The sequence below is a fragment of the Tamandua tetradactyla genome, chromosome 15, assembly GCF_023851605.1.
Source record: "Tamandua tetradactyla isolate mTamTet1 chromosome 15, mTamTet1.pri, whole genome shotgun sequence".
Classification (NCBI taxonomy): Eukaryota; Metazoa; Chordata; class Mammalia; order Pilosa; family Myrmecophagidae; genus Tamandua; species Tamandua tetradactyla.
The window spans coordinates 49,752,777-49,779,652 of NC_135341.1; the positions used below are offsets into that span (position 1 = coordinate 49,752,777).

The window sequence follows — 26,876 nt, forward strand, 5'->3', positions numbered from 1 at the left end:
TCAATAACCATCAAAGAATGAGAACATTCCAAATATATGGATATTAAATAACACACTTGTAAACAACCAATTCATCAAAGAAGAAATTGCTAGAGAAATCAGTAGCTATCTGGAGATACAACTTATCAGAACTTATAGGATGCAGCAAAGGCTGTGCAGGGAGGGAAATTTATTGACCTAAATGCCTATATTAAAAAACAAGAAAGAGCAAAAATCTAGAACTTAATAGCACACCTGGAGGAACTTGAGAAAGAACAGCAAACTTACCCCAAAGGAAATAGAAGAAGAGAAATAAAAAAGATTACAGCAGAGATAAATGAACGGGAGAACAAAAGAACAACAGAAAGAATCAATAAAAAGAAAAAGTTAGTTCTTTGAGAAAATCAATAAAATTGATGGGCCAATAGCAAGACTGACAAAGAAAAAAAGAGAGAGGATGCAAATAAACAAAATCAGAAATGAGAAGGGTGTGTTACCACAGACTGTGAAGAAATAAAAGAAATCAAAAGAGGATACTATTAACAACTATATGCCAACAAACAAGACAACTTAGATGAAGTGGACAAAATCCTGGACACACACAAACAAGCTACACTGACTCAGGAAGAAATAGAAGATCTCAGCAAACCAATCATAAGAAAAGAGATTCAATCAGCCATCAAAAATCTTCCTACAAAGAAAAACCCAGGGCCAGATGGCTTCAGAATTTTATCAGACATCCCATAAAGAAGTAACATCAATCTTGCTTAAACTTTTACAAAGAATTGAGGAAAATGGAACTCTACCTAACTCATTTTATGAAGCTAATACCATTTTAATAACAAAACCAGGTAAAGATGGTATAAGAAAGGAAAACTACAGACCAATCTCCCTAATGAACATGGATGCAAAAATTCTCAATAAAATATTAGCAAATCGAATCCAAAAGCACATTAAAAGAATTTTACACCATGACTAAGTGGGATTTATCCCAGGAATACAAGAACGGTTCAACACAAGAAAATCAACTAATGTAACACAGCACATTATCAAATCAAAAGGGAAAAATCACATGATCATCTCGATTGACGCTGAAAAGGCATTTGAAAAAATTCAGCATCCTTTTCTGATAAAAACACTCCAAAAGATAGGAATCAAAGGTAATTACCTCAGTATGATAAAGGGAATATATGAAAAACCGATAGCCAGCATTGTACTCAATGGAGAGAGACTGAATGCTTTTCCCCTAAGAGAAGGAATGAGACAAGGATGCCCACTGTCACCACTATTATTCAGCATTGTGCTAGATGTTCTAGCTAGAGCAATCAGGCAGGATGAGGAATTAAAAGGCATTCAAACTGGAAAGGAAGAAATAAAACTCTCATTATTTGCAGATGATATGATACTACACTTGGAAGGTCCTGAGAGATCTCCAGCAAAGTTACTTGAGCTAATAAACAAATTCAGCAAGGCAGTGGGATATAACATTAATGTGCAAAAATCAGTAACATCTCTATACACAAGCAATGAGCTAGCTGAGGAGTCAGTTAAGGAAAAAATCTCATTCAAAATAGCAACTGAAAGAATCAAGTACTTAGGAATGAACTTAACTAGGGATGTAAAGGACTTGTACACAGAAAACTACATAACGTTGCCAAAAGAAATCAAAGGAGATCTAAATACGTGGAAAGACATTTCCTGCTCATGGATAGGAAGGCTAAATATAGTTAAGATGTCAATTCTCCCCAAATTGATCTACAGGTTCAACACAGTATCAATCAAAATTCCAATAACCTTCTTTGAAGATCTGGAAAAGCTAACCAAATTTATCTGGAAGGGAAAGATACCCTGAGTAGCTAAAAGCATCCTAAAAAACAAGAATGAAGTGGGAGGATTAACACTCTCTAGCTTTAAAACCTATTATAAAGCCACAGTGGTCAAAACAACATGGTACTGAAACAAAGATAGAAGCATTGACCAATGGAATTGAATCGAGAGTGCAGAAATAGACCACGAAATCTATGGTCAACTGATTTTTGACAAGGCCCCCAAATCCTCTGAATTGGGACAAAATAGTCTTTTCAACAATTGGGCATGGAAGAACTGTATATCATAGCCATAAGAATTAAAGTGGGCCCCTATCTTACACCCTACACAAAAATTAACTCAAAGTGGATCAAATACCTAAATATAAGAGCTAGCACCATAAAGCTTCTAGAAGAAAATGTAGGGAAACATCTTCAAGTTCTAGTAATAGGAGGTAGTTTCCTAGACTTTATATCCAAAGCACAAGCAACAAAAGAAAAATAGATAAATGGGAACTCCTCAAAATCAAATGCTTCTGCACTTCAAATGACTTTGTCAAAAAGGTGATGAGGTAGCCAACTGAATGGGAGAAAATATTTGGAAATCACATATGCAACAAAGGTTTGATTTCCTGTATATACAAAGAAATCATACAACTCAACAACAGAAGAACAAACAACTGGATTATAAAATGGGCTAAAGATCTGAATAGGCATTTTTCTGAAGAGCAAATACAGATGGCTCAAAAGCACATGAAGAGATGCTCATTTTCATTGGCTGTAAGGGAAATGCAGATCAAGATTACAATGAGATACCACCTCACACCTATAAGAATGGCTGGTATTAAACAAACAGGAAACTATAAATGTTGGAGAGGATGTGGAAAAATAGGACACTTATGCTCTGCTGGTAGGAATGTATAATGGTGCAGGCACTATAGAAGACTTTTTGATGGTTCCTTAGGAAATTAAATTAAATATCGAGTTGCCCTATGACTCAGCAATAGCACTACTTGGTATATACCCAGAAGGGCTGAAAACAATGAAACAGACATTTGCACACCGATGTTCATAGCAGCAGCATTATTCACAGTCACCAAAAGATGGAAACAAACCAAATGCCCATCAACAGACGAGGGGATCAACAAAATGTGATATATACATAATGATGGAATATTATGTAGCAGTAAGACAAAATGACACCCTGAAGCACATGACAAGATGGATGAGTCTTGAGGACATAATGCTGAGTGAAATTAGCCAGCACAAAAGGATAGATGCTGTATGATTCTGCTTTTATGACCAGCATAAAGGTATAATCAGAGGCTTATAATACGGAATATAGGGGACTTAGAGATACATAGAAACTAGAGATGGGTGAACAGTTAGCTAATGAGGTTGAACTCCAGTGTAAGGGATTCGATAGGAGTGAAGGTGGTTCTCTAGTGGGTCTGTAAGTAATATTACCATATTGAAGATGAACAAGATTGAAAGTGGTTGTATAGACCTACATGTCCAACTGATTAACACTAGAAATATGAATTACTTCTCGCAAGAATTAATTCAAAGATATGATTCTTGTATAAAGAGTGTTTATTCAAGTACAGGGGGAAAACTGCTATTGCATGCTATGAGCTATGTTCAAAAGGAAACCATCAGCACTACCACAGCAATAGCAGAGGTAAATAGTGGGGGAGAGACAAGAGTTAAGAGGAGGTTTAAATTTCCTAGTTGGCGAGGGTGTGTTTATTGGTTTCCTTTCTCTTGGGAAGAATGAAATTATCTAAAATTGAGAATGTTGATGGACTGTGGACTTTGGGCCCTCTACATGATGCCTGATGAATGCAGGTGGCTGAAGGATGCACTGATGGAGAAGTAGAATGGCGAACAATGGTGTATACTTATGAACGAAGGCTGTGCTGCTACAAAAAGGAACAAAGTCGTGAGGCATGCAACGATGCGAATGAACATGTGGGACATTTGGTGAGACAAAATAAGCCAGAAACAAAAGAACAAGAACGGTATGGTCACCTTTAGAAAATGCTTATAAGAAAACAGGGTCCTAGATTGTAAGCTTTTAGAGCAGACACATTAAGTCTGGAGTGGTGATTATTATTTCTGGAATTTGAGAGGCTGTTTTATATATATAACCTGATATTTAGAGATAAGAATGAAGCCGAACAGGTTGGGATTGAAGTAATTCAGAACATGGGGTAAGGAAGACAGTGTCTCTATATTAGAACCACACATACACTTTGAGACCAATGGAAGAAAGGTTTATTTGATATGGAACTGAAATTTTCTGTAGTGCATAATCTAACTCAACCTATCTGTATAGCTCATTTGAACAATTGAAACACAGGGAGCACAGAATAAGAAAGAGGCCCTTTAATCCTGTATAGATTATTGTAATGCCTGGATACATCCTAGAGTATATTAAGCAGTTAATCAAAAAGTATTGGCAAAATCCCCTGAGGGATGGGAGAAAAATACGGAACTATTAAACCTTACCATCAGGGAATTCCCTGATACTGTGTCAAACTTTAGGGACACCAAAATCAATAGGCCATGCCCTTGATCAGGAGGCTTACTCCTGTGAAGCTTATGTAGGTAGCATAGAACCTTAGACTACCTATAGGCACGCCTAAGAATTACCTCTGTTGTTGCTCAGATGTGGCCTCAGTTTCTCTAAGCCCAACTCTGCAAGTGAAATCATTGCCTGCCCCCCTATGTGGGATATAGCATCCAGGGGTGAAAGTCTCCCTGGCGACGTGGGAGATGATTCCCAGGGATGAATCCAGACCTGGCACTGTGGGATCAACAATTCCATCCTGACCAAAAGGGGGAAAAGAATTAAGAAATTCTGTAATTAAGAAAGTTTCAGTGGGAGAGAGAGTAGAAATAGAGTCAAGAGGCTACTCTGGAGGTTGCTGTTACGCAAGCTTCAGGTAGACCTTGCTACCTATCATAACCTGCCAACCCTCAACCAGGACCACTCCAGCCAATCCTAAAGAATACCAAGGGCAATTAATAAGATTCCACAAGTGTTCCAGGCACTAGAGTAACTTGTCAGAAACCTACAACCTCCAGATGGGTCCTGAAACCTAGCCCAGCCTCTCCAGAACATCAGATAGTTCCATCTCCCTACCCCATATTAGTGACAGACCTTTCCAATATAAAAAATTTAGAATTGCCATAGCCCAAATACCCCTAAAGAGAGGGATGGAAAGATCAAAGGTGATATACAGAGTTATACAGAGAAGATAGGATTTAATAAATGAATATGAATGCTGAATCATTAAACTGATATCTCTTTTAGTCTCCAGTATTTTTGAGAAGCCAGAAGTAAAAACCTAAAATTGTGGAATTGTATACCCATGTTAAACTCTGAAATATGTTCTACAACTAATTGTGGTGCTGTGCTTTTGTGGTGCTATAGCTTGTTTGCGTGTATGTTATTTTACACAAAGAAGGAAGGAGGGAAAGTCGATTACGATGACAAAAAAATAGTTAAGCCCTCTGGCCTCCTATGTTCTGGAGCAGCTAGAAGGAAAAATGTGAGAGGATTGTATGGTAGCCCATGACAAACTCTGGGTTCTGTCCTGTAACTACTTGAAGAGTGCTTTGCAAATGATTGCTTTGCTTTGTATATACGTTATACTATACAAAAAAAAAGATTTAAAAAAAGAGTGGAAAAAAGAAGAACACATAAAGAGCTTTTACAACTTAGTAATAAAAAGACATGTAACCCAAAAGAGCTATGCAAATGGCCAATCAGCACATGAGTGATGCTCAACATCATTAATCATCAAGAACATGTAAATGAAAAAACCACAGTGAGATACCACTTCACACCCACTAGCATAACTATAACAAAAAAGATAGATAATAGCAAGCATTGGGGATGGATGTTGAGAAATCAAAACCCTCATTCACTGTTGGTGGGAACGTAAAATGGTGCAGACACTTAGGTAAGCAGTCTGGAAATTCCTCAAACATTTAAGCACAGAGTTACCATACGGTCCAGCAATTCCACTCCTTGGTATATACTCAAGCAAAATGTCCACACAAAAACCATACACAATGACCACAGCAGCATTATTCACAATAGCCTCCACGTGGAAATAACCCAAATGTCCTATCAACTGATAAATGGGTTAACAAAATGTGGTATGGCCATACAATGGATGGGAAATTGGAGTATGACAATTGAGTACTAGGTAACTTTTTGGGGTAGTGAAAATGTTCTAAAACTATGGCAGTGGATGTATAACTCCATGAATAGACTAACAAACATTAATTGTACACTTTAAAAGTGTTAATTGTTTGGTATGAGAATTATATCTCAATAAATCTATTTAAAAATAATTATAAAGTTTGAGAAGTGCCATGAAGGAAGCAAACAGCATCACACATGGTTTAGGTGACAGAGGAAGGTGTCTTTGAGGAAGTAGTATTTGGCTGCAATCTACGTAATGAGAAGGATTAAAGACATAAAGGGGTGAGTGAAGAGTGTTCCACTCAGAAGAAGCAGCATATGTGAAATCCCTAAAATGGGGAAAGGCAGGAGAATCCAAGGAACGGACCAAGGGATGTAGAAGATGAACGGGAGATATACGAGAGCTGAGAGCTGGTCATGCAGAGCCGTGCAGAACATGATAAGGAGTTTGGACTTACTTCTAAGTACAAAGGGATAGCACAAGAGGATTCTAGGCAGGTAACTAATACAACCCGATTCATATTTTTGAGAACATCCCTTAGCTGTAGTATAAAAATGGATCACACACACACATACAGAGAAAGGATCACAGTTGAGCCAGGGAGACACCAAGCAGCAGATGAGGCCTCCTTTCCACCCTGCCCCCCACCCCCGAAGAATCCGTGGAAATTGAGCATATACCAGGCGGGGAGCAAAGGCCAGAAGACTCTGAAACAGGGAAAACAGATGCAGCCAAAGTGGCCTTTAAGTAGCCCAGAGCATAGGTGACTCTAGGACAGATTCCAAGTGTGGCTGAAAGTCAGGTGTAGCTGGGCCGAGTACACAGCCCTTCTTCTGGGTGGTAACCAGCACTGAATATCGAGGGGGTCTCAGGGGATCATCCACACATGAGAGGGATTTGGAGGAACATGCCAAGGAAGTCATTGCAAAACAAGGTGCTTTGGTGAAATTTCATCAAAACCCTCATTTGGAAATCAAAGCCGGGCCTATTCTGGGTTTGTTCTTTCCAGGATTAAAAAGGTGAAGTAAGCAGGGTCAATATCGAGAACACACATGTTATGGAGCTCAGATGAACCAAGCAACTGCTAAGACAGTACTTGTCTAGCTTTGGCTTAAGGGAAATAGATTTCCCCTCCCAAGCTGAGTATTAGAATTTGCAGAGTACCTGGACCCCTGAGATCAGCTGGAGGGGAACAGCTTGAGTGAGGAGCAATTATCTGATCAAAGCGGATATCCGTGGTCTCCTCTCAAACAATTTTCTTGGCCCTTAGAGGGAAAGTGCTTTAAAAGCTTTAAAATGAGTAAAGGTATTACATATTCATATCAATATGAATTAGGAATGGCTCACATAAGCTGTCCTGTTCCTGTAATGCATCTCCCCTTGGTGCATCAGATTGACCCTGTTCAAAGCTAATCTTTATATTTTCCCCAAAAGAAGACAAATAGGAACACTTCCCCAAATGCTGGTGATCACTCTCTCAGGCCCACAGAATATGAACTTGAGAATGATATAACCCCCTGGGTGGTTCCAGTATGCACCCCAGTTAAGAACCTTCAGAATTTAACCTGAATTAAAATCCCCAGTGAGTCTATTAAAGATGTACATTACGGACTTCTCCACCCTTTAAAGTCAGAATTTTCAGAATGGAAGAGGGGCCAGGAAGTTTGGATGTTGAATCACCCAAGGTAAGTGTTCTGCACCCTGGCACGAAGCTGTAATACGGCTATATACGGTATACAGTATACTGCATACTTTGGAACACTGGCCCCAAGAGCTAATATATTTGCTGCCCATTTGGAGGTTCAAGAATCGAGACCCAGAGTGGACAAAGAAAAGTGCCTTCTCTGGGGTATTAAATATGTTCAACAGCCTGCGCACCCTTGGTGTTAGGCTGCCTCCTTTCCATGCATAGCTAGGCTGGAGACTCACATGACATCAGTCCTGTACACTACACCCCAGGGATAATGACAGCAAAGGAGGAACTCTAGAGACCATGCCTGGCTCCAACAGTGGTGCTTGCCTCCTGCTGCCCCAGAGGAAGCCCATTTATTCATTCAACAAATGTTTCTTATTTTATCTCAAACAGCAAACAGCTCCTGTACAATAATTTTGATGTATGTGCTTTTTGTTACTTCCTGCATTCTTTTGTTCATGCTGTTGTGTAATAATTGTTTATTGCATGAGCCTCAATGTCATTCACTGAGCCATATATACTGTCTTCAAGGAGGAGTTTCCAGCTTGGGAGAAGGGAGAAGGACCAAGCGGTTAGAAGGTAGACCATTTTAATCCTGTGTCATGTGTGCTCAGGTGAGGTGTGCACAAAGGGCTGAAAGCTATCTGCTTTTACAAGAGAAAACTTTATCCCTCAATCCCCACCCCCATAAGTCTTATTTTCCAACTCATTATTATTTCTTGCCTCTCCTTTTAGCTAACTAAAATTTCTACAATTGACTGGACAGAGTGGTCTACCAAAGAGTCACCCTACTGCTGACTTTAGTGGGAAAATGAGTTCATCATTTGAGCACATACGCCATAAACTATTACAAATGACAATACCCAAAAAGGTTTTTTTTACTAGAACTGTCAGAACTAGCTGAGAGTCCACTTAGTCAGAACTTTATCCAGCAGATAAAAAGACGGAGACATGGCCCCCTGTATCGAGTGAATACCTGATCTCTGTCATGCATTTTTTCCCCAGTTATTACTGAGCTCATCCCCTGTGCTAGGCATGGAGGGTCACTGGTATATCTCTGTTCTCAGCAAGCTTTTGTTAAGCAAGACATAAAGCAAGTGTCTTGGAAGTAAGAGCTCAAGCATAGGGAAATGGCCATGAGAAGGGAGCACAGGCGGTATGTGTAGATGTACACACAGATGGTACACACTTCAGGGAAATGCCTGATGCCCAGAACTTCAATGATCAATTCCCAGTTAGAACAACTGCAGGGCAGTTTAAAGAAACTGAACTTAGAACATTAAGAAGCCTATTAAGAAGGACCCACTGACATAATTAAACGCCAAGTTAGGTGTCCCTTTAGTATTATCAAGAGCAAATACAGGTTGATGGACTTTGTTTTCTAGGATCATACTTGGTTTCCTCCTAGAGATCTAGTTTCCACACTTTCAGTTCATTGACTGGTTGTTTAAAACGGCTTGCACACACAAATAGTAAGGACTGTTTCGGTTGCTTCAATGGCTAGGATTCAAAATTCAATCTTGCTGGAGTCATGTGTAAAATTAATAATTTCTCCTGGTAGTTTGAGTTGAACCTATGAAAAAGGATGAGCTGTAGGGGCATCAGATTATCCAAGACTCAATATGTTTATTCTGCACTCACTGGACTCTGTTAGACCTTCTATCATGTTCGAAGCAGGCTTGTTTGGGGATGGGGGAGACGAATGGACTGGATTGTTTATTATTTCTCATGTTCTGACCCTACCAAAGAAATTGATTGATCAACATTTTCTGTGTTCCCACATCATTTTCTATGCGTTTCTCCCCCACAGGACAGTTCAGCTCATTTTTTATTCTCCTTTTGAAAATGTTTTCACCTGGCTTGCTTTCTACTCTTCTTACTTTTGCTTCGAAAGGCTATACTGACCACACACTGTCTCATTAATGGCAGGGGAAGGACGAGTATTTAAAGGCTGTCAGGGCTGCATACATATCCCCTCACCACTGTCAAACACAAGAGCCAGAACCCTGGTGCTTTTTTGTTGACAGATGGCCCTCAGGCTGCTGGACCCCTCAGGGCCTGTGAAAATGGAGATATGGAAGTACCTGGGATTTACATCCTTTTGCAGGAGTCCCTAATTGAGCTCTCTTCCCCCTATTGGGAAGCTCTGAAATGTGACTTACAATTTGGATTGAGACAAAATTGCCTACACCCTCTCTGTTCCCTTAGGACTTTGCTTGTTTTCACACCATTGCTTGGCGTCCTTCCCCTCCCAGTCCTACTTCCTCATTGCCCTACCCTGGGAACGCTTTCTAGGAAATCACTTTTACGTGAAGTCTTGTCTCAGGATTTCGGTCTATGGAACGCAGCCTCAGATGGTGGGAAAGAGACCGTCACAGAAGCACTCAGTGTCCCTCCTCTATCTGTGCCCCAGGTGTGGGGGCACCAACCTGGCGTCAGCCTGAGCATTTAAGGCCCTAAACAAATGCCCCCCTGGGTCCTGTACACCTCTCATCCTCTCTAATGCACAATGCAGGGCAGATCTGCTTCACTTGGGACTGCCAGTTCCATGCAAACCAGGATCTTTCCAAACAAAGAATTCCACCCACCAAACATTAAGGATGTCAGCTAAAAAGGCCTTCCAGACTTAAAAGACTTATATTGATTTTAATCCACTTAAATGCCTCTTAAACATGGACTCATTTAATTATCATTTCTAAGTGTTTTTCTCTCTGTCCACTTGGGGAAATACCAGGCTCCAGGGAAGGTGGGGCAGGGCCCCTGCACATTAAATCCATTCTCCTCTTCACAGAGCTTCATGGGAGAAGAAATTGGGACTCTAGAAACTTCTCAGCTTGTGACTATATAACTGAGAAATCAGGATTTAAGGGATGATTTTTATTGCTGAACCATTATACAGATAATCCTTTTTGCTTTCTGGTATATTGGAGTAAACAGATCTTTACATTGTAATCCAGTTGCCTTGAACTCTGAAAATTATTTTATAGCCCTTATCTTCTGTCCTTGTGAGTGTAAAAACTTTCATTTGTACCCAGTTATTCAGTTTTTCAACTTTAGGGCCTTGTAACCACTAAAGATAGACCCTAACGTTTATAACAAAGGGTCTTGGGTCAGCCCAGGACTAAACCACTGCCAAGTCTCAAGTTATCTTGATAACTTGATCTAAACCAAAATGGACTCACCTGACATGCACAATAGCTTAGACTTTAACTTACAAATCACCTATACCTCATTTCACAATCTTTTTACATTGTTTAGTGATTAAGCATTTAATCAATCTGCACATGCTCAATAATTAGATCACCTTTAATTACATCATTGGAGTCACTGTGCTCATTATCCTTAACCCTGCCCATCTTTTTCTCTAACAAAACTATCAGAATTACTGCCGTTCAAGGAAACAGACTTTGGGCCACTAGGCCATCTGCTCTGCTACTATGCGTGTAGTAATAAACTCTTCTGTCTTTGAAACCCCAGTGTCTTAGGAATTGGTCACTGAGTGCATCGGGCAAAAGAGTCCACCACCTCTGTCCAGTAACTGTACAACGAATGTTTTTCAAGCTGACTTAGTTCGAATCCTAGTTCTACCACTTACAAGGTGGAGTAAATGGATAAAACTCTCCAGTCCAAAAGCAGAGATTGGCATAATGGCTGGAAGAGGATGACCCAAGTATGTGCTGCTTAAAGAGACACCTTAAATTCAATGACAAAAGTAGGTTGAAAGCAAAAGGATAGAAAAAAATATTCCATGCAAGTAATAACTGAAAGAGAGCTGGGGTAGCTATATAAGTATCAGATAAAATAGATTCTAAGTAAAAAACCATTATGAGGGACAAAGAATGTTATAATATACTGATAAAGGGGTCAATTCAATAAGAAGTCATATAATAATAAATATCTATGCACCTAAAAGTAGAGTCCCAAAATATATGAAACAAATACTGACAGATTTGAAGGGTGAAAAAGAAAGTTCTACATTAACAGTTTAAAGATTTCAACTTGACTTTCAGTAATGGATGGAACATCTAGATAGAGGATCAATAAGAAAATAGAAGTCTTGAATGATACTCTAAACCACTAGACCTAACACACATATATGGAAACTTTACCCAACTGAACTAGAATATACATTCATCTCTAGTGCATGTGGATCATCCTCCAGGATAGATCATATGTTAGGTCACAAAACAAGTCTCAATAAATTAAGAAATATTGAAATCATACAACGTGTCTTCTCCAACCATAATAGAATGAAGCTAGAAATCAATAACAGAGTCAGAAATGAGAAATTCACAAATATGTGGGAATTAAGCAATGCACTCTCTCTCTCTTTTTTTCTTGCTTAGAAGTTTATTTATTAGTAAGAGAAGTTTCTGTTTTTGATGGTTTATGTTTGGTCTTGCTTTGGCAAGACCTCAAAAAATTAGTCTTGTAACTCATTACTGTTTCTCTCCAGGGAAATCTTTAGTAAAAGGTGAAAGATTTATATAATCTGAAGAGAAACCTGAGTATTAAGCAATGCATTCTTAAACAACCAATGGTCAAGAAAGAAATCACAAGGGAAATTGCTAAGTTCATAAGTGAACCCTCACGTTGATGACTGATTTTTCACAATAGTATGCAGTGCACTCGATTGGGAAAGAATAATATCTTCTACAAATGGTGCTGGGGGAAATGGATGTCCATATGCAAAAGAATGAAGGTGGACCCCATCTCACACCATACACAATATCAAATAAAAATGGATTGAATAACTAAATATAATCACCAGAACTATAAAGCTCCTTGAAAAACACATGGAGAAGCATCTTAAGGACTTTCTATCAGGCAATGGTTTCTTAGACTTTATATGCAAAGCATAAACACTAAGGAAAAAATAAACAGGACCTTATCAAAATTTAAAACTATTGTGTATCAAAGGACTTTGTCATGTAAGTAAAGAGAACCTACTCAATGGAAGAAAATATTTGGAAAATATCTAATAATATTAAACATCCAGAATATATAAAGAAATCCTACAACTCAACAATAAAAAGACAAACATCCCAATTAAGAAATGGATATAGACCACAGTTTGCCCTTCTGTTCGTCATTAGATGGAGGGCCCTGAGGCCACCTCCATCATCGCAAAGTGTGAATACTGCCGCCATTGTTAGTATCTGACTATATGTATGGAGAGGAAAAGATATTGGAGGAAAAGACGTACTAACTTGTTGGAGATGTTCATCTTTATAGTATGAGAGATTTCAGAGACATTAACTTTCTTGGAAATGTGAACCTATTGTGTTTTAATTTTAAATAATGAACTAATACTGCTTCTACAATAAAAAATAAAGTATATTTCTTTTCAGTTTCAAAAAAAAAAACAAGTGGGTAAAGATCTGAATAGACATTTCTCCAAAGAAGACACGGTCAAAAAGCAGATGAAAAGATGCTCACCATCATTAGTTATTGGGGAAATGCAAATTAAAATCACAATGAGGTACCATTTCACATCCACTAGAATGGTTACTCTTAAAAAATTGGAAAACTACAAATGTTGAAGAGGCGTAGAGAAATAGGGACACTCATTTTTTTTTTTTTGGTGGGTATATAAAATAGTGCAGCTGCTGTAGAAGACAGTTTGGCAGTTATGTAGAAAGTTAAGTACAGAATTACAATATGGCTGGGCAAACTCACTTCTAGGTATATACCCAGAAGAAATGAAAGCAGGGACTCAAACCTGCTGATTTTCATGTGATGTTCACAGCAGCACTATCACAATCGCCAAAAGATGGAAGCAGTCCAAGAGTCTTTCGGTGAATGAATAGATAAACAAAATGTGGTATATACCCACAATGGTATATTATTCAGCCATGAAAGGGAATGAAGTTCTGATATATGCAGCAACATGGTTGAACCTTGAAGACAGCATATTGACAGCAATAAGCCAGACACAAAAGGATAAGTAGAGTCTGACCAGCTGATATGAAATAATAAGAATAAGCAAATTCATACAGCCAGAAACTAGAATACAGGTTACCAGGATCTGGGGTGGAGATAGAGAATGGGTAGTAAATGCTGAAGTTATACAGAGAAGGTCAGGTTAAACAAATAAGTATGAATACTGAATCATCATATTGATATTTCTTTTAGTCTCTAGTATCTTAAAGCAGCAAGAATTAAAAACCTGTAATTATGGAAGTATAACCCATACCAAACTCTGAAATCTGTTTTATAACTAATTGTTGCAATATACTTTGAAATTTATTGCTTTTTTATATATGTTATTTTTGCAAAAAAGAAAAGGAAAACTATAATAGAGAAGATAGGATTTAACAAATGAATATGACTGATCAATCAATAAACTATATTTCTTTTGGTCTTCAGTGTCTTAGAGCAGCTAGAAGAAAAGATGAAAAATCGTGGAACTGTAACCCATATCAAACTTTAAAATCTGTTGTATAACTACTTGTTAAAATGTACTTGGAAATTTATTGCTTTTTGTATATATGTTCTATTTCACAATAAAAAAAGTTAAAAAAAAGGATTGTACAGTACAGTGAACCCTATTGTAAACATCAACTAAAGTTAATAGTACAACTATAACAATGTTCATTTATGAGTTGTAACAAATGTATCACACTAATGCAAGGTGTTAATAATAAGGCAGTATATGGGAGCTCGGTATTTTATGAATGCTTTTTCTGTAAACCAACAACTTCTCTCTAAGAAAAAAAATACAGGTAGTAATCCCTATCCCTCAGCCTTGGCCAGGGTTTAATGAACTACTATGAATGGTGCCACCATCACTGTCACTCCTGCTATTAGGCTCCATGCAGCAGCTTTTCCAGTGTTCGTTTTGTTTTGTTTTTCTGCCTCCTACAATTTCTGGCAGATCCTTAGGCTGTTCAAAGTCACCCCCAGAATGAGACTCTCAACCTTGGTGTGCTGAAAACTAAGATAAGGGCACTACAGTGCACTGAACTCTGACCACAAGGCAGGCACTGCCACAAGCATTTTGCTTGGATGAGCTGGTTCATGCTTTTCAGCAAGGAAAGAATTAAGGTAAGAATTCTTACAAGGTAAGAACTAAGATAACCCCAGATGGGGATAGGGAGGCCCACAGCGGGTGAAGGAACTTGTCCAAGGTCACAGGGCGACAATGTGGCAGAGCTAGCACTCGGAGCCTGGCAGTCTAACCTCAGAGCCCAGTCTGCCTGCTTCCCTGACGCCACTGTGGAAAGGGGCCCTCAGAGTGCTTGGTGCAAAGTAGGGTTTCCTTCCCCTGCTCTGAGGTAATCTTCCTGTAGCACAGTGGTTCTCAAATTTTGGGATGCATCACTGACATCCAGACTGCTAGATCTCACCTTCAGAGACTCTGATTCAACAGGCCTGGGGAGGAGCCCATGACCTTGCATTTCTATCCAGTTCCCAGGGGCTGTGGACACTGCTGGTCAGGCAACCACACTTTGGGCACCGATCTATGTTTCCTCTTTGGAGGGAAGGAGATTCCTGGGCAGGACCCACAGTAGAGGACAGTCTAGGGAGAGGATGGGATTGGCCTGTGGAGCCAGCTGACACCTGTGTGTCCCCTTCTGGTCCACAGCAGTGGATGCTGAGAAGTCTGCTGGGCTCTCTGCCACCACGTGTGGGATCTTATAGTAGGGGGCAGTCCTAGCGTGGCCTGCCGCCTTTCCCTGGGACCCACAAATACATCCTGTGCTGGGAGACAAGGGGCTTCTGGTACATTCCTTTCCCTATTATCCTGAGCATATGGCATCATTCACCGGAGACATGTGACTGGTGGGTATGTTTTGAGACATCCAGTTTGCATCTCTGTGTTACAGCCTTTCCTGGCAAGGAGGGAGGGGGTTCCTCCACCACAGGGGCACACGAACACGAGAGTGGGGTGCTGCGTGCCTGCCTTGGCCTTGGATTGAGACCCACTGGCTATGGGAAACTGATGTCCACTAGTGACGCTGACCTTTCTCTGACTCTTCTCTATGTGAGGAAGACGTGTTTTCATCGGAGCCTGTGTGAGGCTTGCTTTTGCTAGCAATCTCAACACCTGTATTGGAGTGAGGTGACATGTCTTTAGTTGTCTCTCCTGACCAACAGATTCTTCACAGGTCCCCAGCTGCCACTGGGACACCTGGAGATCACCCTTCTGCAGTTTGTCTCCAATTCCCCTCCTGAAAAATGGGGCTAGAAAATGCATTTTGTAATGGTGAGGAAATGTTAAAGAGGAGCCCAAAGGAGGAAGGTGGGGACACACTAACATTTACCGGGTACCTTCTTCATGCCTGGTCCATTAAATACCATTTTACTTAATCTTTACATCAGATAATCCCCACTTTACAGATGAGGAGAACAAGGCTCGTGATGCCGGGCAACTGGCCGAAGCGCACGCAGCTTTTCAGTGGCTGAAGCGGGATTCAAACCTAGGTCAGCTTGGCTCCCAGCTCCCGCACCATCTCTTCCACCCCCGGCTGCCTCCTGAGGCCTGCCTGATGGTACACAACCCACCTCCAAGGTAAATAAGCAGCCCCTTTCCCCTTCACACTCGGCAGGCTGCAGCATGGCCTGACATGGTGTTTCTGCCAGGAGGGAAACACATGTAGCATTTTAAACCATCAAACAGACCCTGTTCTGTGTATGGGGTTTTCCCACCAGAAATCAAAGATAAAAAGGATCGGACACTGTCTCATCACCTAAGGGAGCCACAGCGCACACATAGCCTGGACTGAAACAGCAATATGACCACAAATTAGGGGCTCCGGGTCTTCAGAGCTGGCCAGGGACCCTGTGTGGGTAGCCAACGTGCCCATCTGTGAATCCCAAGCAGCAGCTCCTCATGAAGAAAGCTCAACGGGCTTTTTATAAGAGCAAAGAGTTTTCTTTGGCACAAAGCTCAGATTTCCCATCCTGTTCCATGATCTCATGACTGAGGGCTGAAAGCACCCCTATACTCCCTCTTAAGCCCCATCCATTTCTGTTTCATAGCTCAGATTTTCTGCTTCTTTGAGGAAAGAGTTTGTTTCTTGTCTTTTTAATTGGGGACCTCCTCCATCCAAGACCCAATTCACTGCCTTCCTCAGTATCCTGAGACTGAAGGCTTAAGCTGGAATCTTCTAAATGTGGGGCTGGGGGTGGGGGTGGGGGTGGGGAGCAGGCCTCTCTCTTTGCTGTGAATGCCAATTCTGCATCTCCTCAGCAGAAGAATTTTTTTCACTGCTGAAAAATGACACACGGGGAAAGAATTGTGCATTTAAAATTTACAATTAGGCAGCAACTAAAAGGTGAAAGGCAGAGTCACATGAACTTTTAGATACACTTTTATTGAGCTGCTAGAACAGTTTCTGAAAAGAGACTTTCCTAACCAGAAATTTTGCCTCTTGTCAGTGGCCACAAAATCCCATGCCACTATCTCTAGCCAGTTGTGTTTTAAACCAGAATCCTTGGTCATGTTCTAGAGTTTGAAGTGGACACTTAAAAAGGCCACAGAGAAGATGGCGGCTTAGTAAGACGCGCGGATCTTAGTTTCTTCTCCAGGACACCTACTAGGGGAGTAGAAACGATACAGAAAGCGCCCAAAGCCACAACAGAGATAAAAAAGACAGCGTACCCCATCCTGGAACGGCTGGATGGCTGAGAGAAGCAGCTCGGGTGAGATCGCCGAGGCGCGCGGGCCTTACCGGGCGGGGTGGCAAGCGGCCGGAGTTATTCCCTTCCCCCTTCCCGGGCCGGCTGGGAGAATTGGAGAGGCGGTCCCCTGAAACCAAGGCGGCTGGTGCCCACACCACGCACAGCCCCTGGACCAACTGAGAGAATTGGATCAGAAATCCCCAGGCCGCGGAGAACGGTGACGGGTGGGGGAGGCCCCTTCCAAACCCGTGACTCCCGGGGAACGTGCACTCTCTCAGGCGGGCCACTGCCGCTGGCGCCCTCCCGCCACGCTTGTTGCCCAGGGCCGACTAGGAAATTCGGACGGGCTCTTCCCCTGGCTGTGGCGACCAGCAACCCTCCCTGCGTTCGGACCCCGGGCCGGCTCAAGCCGCTTCGGCTAGCGAACCCCCAGGACGGCGAGAGTTTTCCAAAGTTTAAGGTCCCACAGCACCTTTTACTGGTGGGACCCGCAGACAAATGTGTGCCACGAGCGCCACCTACTGGGCAGGATAAGAAAAACAGAACCCAGAGATTTCACAGAAAAATCTTCCAAACTTTTGGATCCAATACCCAGGGAAATCTGTCTAAATGCACAGACGCCAACAGAAGATAACGGATCATGCTCAAATAATTGAAAATATGGCCCAGTCAAAGGAACAAACCAATAGTTCAAATGAGATACAGGAGCTGAGACAACTAATGCTAAATATACGAACAGAAATGGAAAACCTCTTCAAAAACGAAATCGATAAATTGAGGGAGGACATGAAGAAGACATGGGCTGAACATAAAGAAGAAATAGAAAAACTGAAAAAGCAAATCACAGAACTTATGGAAGTGAAGGACAAAGTAGAAAAGATAGAAAAAACAATGGATACCTACAATGATAGATTCAAAGAGACAGAAGATAGAATTAGTGATTTGGAGGATGGAACATCTGAATTCCAAAAAGAAACAGAAACTATCGGGAAAAGAATGGAAAAATTTGAACAGGGTATCAGGGAACTCAAGGACAATATGAACCGCACAAATATACGTGTTGTGGGTGTCCCAGAAGGAGAAGAGAAGGGAAAAGGAGGAGAAAAACTAATGGAAGAAATTTTCACTGAAAATTTCCCAACTCTTATGAAGGACCTAAAATTACAGATCCAAGAAGTGCAGCGCACCCCAAAGAGATTAGACCCAAATAGGCGTTCTCCAAGACACTTACTAGTTAGAATGTCAGAGGTCAAAGAGAAAGAGAGGATCTTGAAAGCAGCAAGAGAAAAACAATCCATCACATACAAGGGAAACCCAATAAGACTATGTGTAGATTTCTCAGCAGAAACCATGGAGGCTAGAAGACAGTGGGATGATATATTTAAATTACTAAAAGAGAAAAACTGCCAACCAAGACTCCTATATCCAGCAAAATTGTCCTTCAAAAATGAGGGAGAAATTAAAACATTCTCAGACAAAAAGTCACTGAGAGAATTTGTGACCAAGAGACCAGCTCTGCAAGAAATACTAAAGGGAGCACTAGAGTCAGAACCAAAAAGACAGAAGAGAGAGGTATGGAGAAGAGTGTAGAAAGAAGGAAAGTCAGATATGATATATATATAATACAAAAGGCAAAATGGCAGAGGAAAATATTATCCAAACAGTAATAACACTAAATGTTAATGGACTGAATTCCCCAATCAAAAGACATAGATTGGCAGAATGGATTAAAAAACAGGATCCTTCTATATGCTGTCTACAGGAAACACATCTTAGACCCAAAGATAAACATAGGTTGAAAGTGAAAGGTTGGGAAAAGATATTTCATGCAAATAACAACCAGAAAATAGCAGGAGTGTCTATACTAATATCCAACAAGTTAGACTTCAAATGTAAAACAGTTAGAAGAGACAAAGAAGGACACTATATACTAATAAAAGGAACAATTAAACAAGAAGACATAACAATCATAAATATTTATGCACCGAACCAGAATGCCCCAAAATACGTGAGGAATACACTGCAAACACTGAAAAGGGAAATAGACACAAATACCATAATAGTTGGAGACTTGAATTCCCCACTCTCATCAATGGACAGAACATCTAGACAGAGGATCAATAAAGAAATAGAGAATCTGAATATTACTATAAAGGAGCTAGACTTAACAGACATTTATAGGACATTACATCCCACAACAGCAGGATACACCTTTTTCTCAAGTGCTCATGGATCATTCTCAAAGATAGACCATATGCTGGGTCACAAAGCAAGTCTTAACAAATTTAAAAAGATTGAAATCATACACAACACTTTCTCGGATCATAAAGGAATGAAGTTGGAAATCAATAATAGGCAGAATGCCAGAAAATTCACAAATACCTGGAGGCTCAACAACACACTCTTAAACAACGAGTGGGTCAAAGAAGAAATTGCAAGAGAAATTAGTAAATACCTCGAGGCAAATGAAAATGAAAACACAACATATCAAAACTTATGGGATGCAGCAAAGGCAGTGCTGCATAGGGAAATTTATTGCCCTAAATGCCTATATCAGAAAAGAAGAAAAGGCAAAAATGCAGGAATTAACTGTTCACTTGGAAGAACTGGAGAAAGAACAGCAAACTAATCCCAAAGCAAGCAAAAGGAAAGAAATAACAAAGATCAGAGCAGAAATAAATGAAATTGAGAACATGAAAACAATTGAGAAAATCAATAAGACCAGAAGTTGGTTCTATGAGAAAATCAATAAGATTGATGGGCCCCTATCAAGATTGACAAAAAGAAGAAGAGAGAGGATGCAAATAAATAAGATCAGAAATGGAAGAGGAGACATAACTACTGACCTCACAGAAATAAAGGAGGTAATAACAGGATACTATGAAAACTTTACGCTAATAAATACAACAATTTAGAGGAAATGGACGGGTTCCTGGAAAGACATGAACAACCAACTTTGACTCAAGAAGACATAGATGACCTCAACAAACCAATCACAAGTAAAGAAATTGAATTAGTCATTCAAAAGCTTCCTAAAAAGAAAAGTCCAGGACCAGATGGCTTCACATGTGAATTCTACCAAACGTTCCAGAAAGAATTAGTACCAATTCTCTTCAAACTCTTCAAAAAAATCGAAGTGGAGGGAAAACTACCTAATTCATTCTATGAAGCCAACATCACCCTCATACCAAAACCAGGCAAAGATATTACAAAAAAAGAAAACTACAGACCAATCTCTCTAATGAATACAGATGCAAAAATCCTCAATAAAATTCTAGCAGATCGTATCCAACAACACATTAAAAGAATTATACATCATGACCAAGTAGGATTCATCCCAGGTATGCAAGGATGGTTCAACATAAGAAAATCAATTAATGTAATACACCACATCAACAAATCAAAGCAGAAAAATCGCATGGTCATCTCAATTGATGCAGAGAAGGCATTCGACAAGATTCAACATCCTTTCCTGTTGAAAACACTTCAAAAGATAGGAATACAAGGGAACTTCCTTAAAATGATAGAGGGAATATATGAAAAACCCACAGCTAATATCATCCTCAATGGGGAAAAATTGAAAACTTTCCCCCTAAGATCAGGAACAAGACAAGGATGTCCACTATCACCACTATTATTCAACATTGTGTTGGAGGTTCTAGCCAGAGCAATTAGACAAGAAAAAGAAATACAAGGCATCAAAATTGGAAAGGAAGAAGTAAAACTATCACTGTTTGCAGACGATATGATACTATACGTCGAAAACCCAGAAAAATCCACAACAAAACTACTAGAGCTAATAAATGAGTACAGCAAAGCAGCAGGTTACAAGATCAACATTCAAAAATCTGTAGCATTTCTATACACTAGTAATGAACAAGTTGAGGGGGAAATCAAGAAACGAATCCCATTTACAATTGCAACTAAAAGAATAAAATACCTAGGAATAAATTTAACTAAAGAGACAAACAACCTATATAAAGAAAACTACAAAAAACTGCTAAAAGAAATCACAGAAGACCTAAATAGATGGAAGGGCATACCGTGTTCATGGATTGGAAGACTAAATATAGTTAAGATGTCAATCCTACCTAAATTGATTTACAGATTCAATGCAATACCAATCAAAATCCCAACAACTTATTTTTCAGAAATAGAAAAACCAATAAGCAAATTTATCTGGAAGGGCAGGGTACCCCGAATTGCTAAAAACATCTTGAGGAAAAAAAACGAAGCTGGAGGTCTCGCGCTGCCTGACTTTAAGGCATATTGTGAAGCCACAGTGGTCAAAACAGCATGGTATTGGCATAAAGATAGATATATCGACCAATGGAATCGAATAGAGTGCTCAGATATAGACCCTCTCATCTATGGACATTTGATCTTTGATAAGGCAGTCAAGCCAACTCACCTGGGACAGAGCAGTCTCTTCAATAAATGGTGCCTAGAGAACTGGATATCCATATGCAAAAGAATGAAAGAAGACCCATCTCTCACACCCTATACAAAAGTTAACTCAAAATGGATCAAAGATCTAAACATTAGGTCTAAGACCATAAAACAGTTAGAGGAAAATGTTGGGAGATATCTTATGGATCTTACAACTGGAGGCGGCTTTACGGACCTTAAACCTAAAGCAAGAGCACTGAAGAAGGAAATAAATAAATGGGAACTCCTCAAAATGAAACACTTTTGTGCATCAAAGAACTTCATCAAGAAAGTAGAAAAACAGCCTACACAATGGGAGACAATATTTGGAAATGATATATCAGATAAAGGTCTAGTATCCAGAATTTATAAAGAGATTGTTCATCTCAACAACAAAAAGACAGCCAACCCAATTACAAAATGGGAAAAAGACTTGAACAGACACCTCTCAGAAGAGGAAATACGGATGGCCAAGAGCCACATGAAGAGATGCTCAATGTCCCTGGCCATTAGAGAAATGCAAATCAAAACCACAATGAGATATCATCTCACACCCACCAGAATGGCCATTATCAACAAAACAGAAAATGACAAGTGCTGGAGAGGATGCGGAGAAAGAGGCACACTTATCCACTGTTGGTGGGAATGTCAAAGGGTGCAACCACTGTGGAAAGCAGTTTGGCGGTTCCTCAAAAAGCTGAATATAGAATTGCCATACGACCCAGCAATACCATTGCTAGGTATCTACTCAAAGGACTTAAGGGCAAAGACACAAACGGACATTTGCACACCAATGTTTATAGCAGCATTATTTACAATTGCAAAGAGATGGAAACAGCCAAAATCTCCATCAACAGAAGAGTGGCTAAACAAACTGTGGTATATACATACGATGGAATATTATGCAGCTTTAAGACAAGATAAACTTATGAACCACGTAATAACATGGATGGACCTAGAGAATATTATGCTGAGTGAATCCAGCCAAAAACTAAAGGACAAATACTGTATGGTCCCACTGATGTGAACGGACATTCGAGAATAAACTTGAAATATGTCATCGGTAACAGAGTTCAGCAGGAGTTAGAAACAGGGTAAGACAATGGGTAATTGGAGCTGAAGGGATACAGACTGTGCAACAGGACTAGATACAAAAACTCAAAAATGGACAGCACAATAATACCTAATTGTAAAGTAATCATGTTAAAACACTGAATGAAGCTGCATCTGAGCTATAGGTTTTTGTTTTGTTTTGTGTTGTTTTGTTTTGATTTTACTATTATTACTTTTATTTTTTTCTCTATATTAACATTCTATATCTTTTTCGGTTATGTTGCTAGTTCTTCTAAACCAATGCAAATGTACTAAGAAATGATGATCATGCATCTATGTGATGATGTTAAGAATTAATGATTGCATGTGTAGAATGGTATGATCTCTAAATGTTGGGTTAATTTCTTTTTTTCCGTTAATTAAAAAAAAAAAAAAAGAGAAGGGATAATTGGAGCTGAAGGGATACAGACTGTACAACGGGACTGGATATAAAAACTCAGAAATGGACAGCACAATACTACCCAATTGTAATGCAATTATGTTAAAACACTGAATGAAGCTGCATGTGAGGTATAGGTTTTTTGTTTTTGTTTTTTTTGGTTTTTTTTCTTTCTATTATTGTTTTAATTCTTATTCTGTTGTCTTTTTATTTCTTTTTCTAAATTGATGCAAATGTACTAAGAAATGATGAATATGCAACTATGTGATGTTATTAAGAATTACTGATTGTACATGTAGATTGGAATGATTTCTAATTGTTTTGTTAATTCTTTTTTTAATTAAAAAAAAAAAAAAAAGGCCACAGAGCACTTGGGAGAAAGGCTAGAACTGAAAGAGCGTTTTCCTTCATCAAGATACTCAGGGCAGGAAAACGAGACGGGTCAAATTCCTCGTCTGCTATTTGCTGTGGGACTTTTGCCAAGTTACTTGCCTGCTCTGCGCCCCAGTTTCATCACTGGTAAATGGGGTAACAATGCCAGAACAGCCATCTGTTTTTTTGCCAGCCACATCCATCCACCCTTCTGGTGACCCAGATTTAAGCCAATTGGACCACTGACACCAACAAGAAATTCTTTTTGGGGAGTCATTTCCTCCCTCTCCCCACCCATGTATTTTGGGTGGTGTTCCATCTCACTCTCCCCTCTCCCTAGGGGTGGGGCATGTGACCCAGATTTAAGCCAATTGGACCACTAAGGCCTAATGAGATACATGAAACTTCTATGAAATAAGATTATGAATTCATGATGTCCTGGTAGACATTTTGTCACTCTAAGGGGACAGCCTGTCTGAGAATTGAGCAAAAATAAGAAAGAGTAGTTGACAGATGGAGAGAGAGTCACTATGACAACTTTCTGAGACTCCAGAACCAGCTGCGGCTGAAGCCAACCCTAGATTTTCTTCAGATTGTGAAACAAATTCTCTTTTCATCCAAGCAAATTTGAGTTAAAACATTTAGAGTTAAAACAGTTACAAATACCTATCTTACCATGTTCTGAGAAACAAACTGAATAAAGGCCCTGGAAAGGGCCTAGCAGTGCGCCAGAATAGGTCTCTGTGCTACAGTGCTGGGGCCTGGCTCCCCTGAGGTGGGAGAAGGAGGCGTGGCCACGATGGTTCCAAGCATCAGAGCGCCTCAGAAGGATGTGTGTGACAGTCCAAACCTAGGCAGGGCCCTCAGCTGCCACCTGGAGAAATGACCTACAGGTGAGGGAACTTCAGAGCTGACCTGATTTCCTCAGGTTCCACTCAAAGGTGGCTTGGGCTCACCTTTACCACCTGGCAGGATGGGCTGCTCCCTACAGAAGGAGGTGAGATGCCGTCTTCTCACAGGATGCCTTCTTAAGCATGCGTGGGGCTTGCCTGGTCCAACGAAGGCAAGTCTCATGCCCATCCTTTGCCAACCCATTAGAAAAGGAGACCTGCCCTGACACCACCGCTCAGCTCCCTGGCTCTCCCCTAACTGCCATTCTGACATCATTATTGTTTATTTGGCGCCCATTTCATCCCTTCTCTTCATGCCCTGGCAGGGGTTTTGAGAGAAAAAATGAGGCCACAGATGGCTTCTGCGTTCAGGCTCTGCCTTGGGACTCCTCAGGGAAGGGCTCTGTTTCAGGAACCAAGCTCTCCAGGCTGATGAATGAATTGAAATACGTGCTTATTGCCTTACTGGGAGAACGCTCTCCTCACACTAGTCCACACGCCAGGCTAGCTCCACGCCCTGAGAGTGAGGTGAGCACTGTATCAGGCCAAGAACAGTTAGATAAAAACAACTACTAGCCATGGGACTATTGCTTTACCAGAACAAAGCACACAACGCTACAATAAATCCATAAGGTCGATGTTCTAGTTTGCTAGCTACCGGAATGCAATATACCAGAAACAGAATGGCTTTTAAAAAAGGAAATTAAATGAGTTGCTAGTTTACACTTCCAAGGCTGAGAAAATGTCCCAATCAAAACAAGTCTATAGAAATGTCCAATTTAAGGCATCCGGGGAAAGATACCTTGGTTTAAGAAGGCCAGCGACATTCAACGTTTTTCTCTCAGCTGGAAGGGCACATGGCGAACAGGCTCAGGGTTCCTCTCTCATCTGGAAGGGCATATGGCAATCATGGCATCATCTGCTAGCTTCTCCTGGTTTCCTGTTTCATGAAGCTCCCTGGGAGGTATTTCCCTTCTTCATCTCCAGAGTCGCTGGCAGGTGGACTTCAGCTTCTTGTGGCTATGTTGTTCAGCTTTCTCTGAATCTCTCATTCTCCAAAATATTTCCTCTTTTAAAAGACTCCAGTAAACCAATCAAGACCTACCCAAATGGGGGGAGACATGTCGTCCCCTAATCCAGTTTAACAACCATTCTTGACTAAATCACATCATCCAGGGAGATGATCTCATTACAGTTTCAAACATACAGTATTGAATAGAGATTATTCTACCTTTATGAAATAGGATTTATATTAAAATATGGCTTTTCTTAGGGGGCATACTTCCTTTCAAACCAGCACAGTCAATATTACTTTGAGCTCAGTTTTGCAGGTAAGAAAACTGAGGCCAGGGATGAGGTGCTATTGAACCTGCCCAAGGTCCAGTAGGTAATGAGTGGTGGCAGGAATGGTGTACAGATTTCAACCCAGGAAGTCTGATACCAAGGCCCTGTACTTAACGACTGCATTGCTTCTCAGATAAATTAAAACTTAAATAGCATATGCTAAAGTGATCTGATATCTACCTGCATGAGATGGATGTCAGTATAGTTAGTGGTGAAGAGCACGGCGATGAGATTAAAAGTGGGCTCTACTGGGCGGGCCAGGGTGGCTCAGTGGCAGAATTCTCACCTGCACGACTGAGACCCGAGTTCGATTCCCAGTGCCTGCCCATGCAAAAGAAGAAAGTGGGCTCTACTACTTGTGGAATCTGTAAGACCCTCGGTCTTCTCAGATATAAAATGGAGGTAATCCAGAGTTTCTTGACCTTGACACCACCTTGACACCACTCACATTTTGGGCTGGATAATTCTTCTTTGGGGATAGGTGCCCTGTGTATTGCAGAGTTTTAAGCAATATCCCTGACTTCTACTCACTCGATGTCAGTTTCCTCCCACCCCACTTGTAACAAGCAAACATGTCTCTAGACATTGCTAAATGTCACCTGGGAGGCAAAATCATCCCTCATTGAGAAGGCTCCTTTGTAAAAATGGCCTCCTTTCTCCAACTTTCCCATATCCACATCCCTTTGCAGTTTGCTTTTGCAGCTCCTCCCATCACCGAGTGGGCTTTCCATTTTTTCTGAGAAGTATGGTTTAACAGAATTGATATTTATTTTTTTTTCCCCACAATAATCAAAGAAAACATTTTATCATTATTACCCTTGGAATATCAAACAAAATTCCAGGAATGTAAGAATGTCTGATTTGGAAATATTACATAGAAAAAGGTTGAATTAATATATACATTATATATTTTTTAGTTGTATTCTTATAAGTATATACTGACATCTACTTATCTGACAGCAGCACTGCTTGTTTTAAGTTGATGCTTTTTTCCTTCCACAGGGAATGTAGAATGGCAGTTTTATC

General features: G+C 40.3%; 1 protein-coding gene and 1 non-coding gene across 2 annotated transcripts in view; both read right to left on the reverse strand.

The window, feature by feature from the left end:
• ITGA9 (integrin subunit alpha 9) overlaps nucleotides 1-26,876 on the reverse strand; it is a 447,613-nt gene that overhangs the window by 110,415 nt on the left and 310,322 nt on the right. The window lies entirely within an intron of this gene.
• Nucleotides 12,093-12,209, reverse strand: LOC143658189 (U5 spliceosomal RNA). The gene has a single exon (XR_013163191.1). It is a non-coding gene; the product is annotated as a U5 spliceosomal RNA (small nuclear RNA).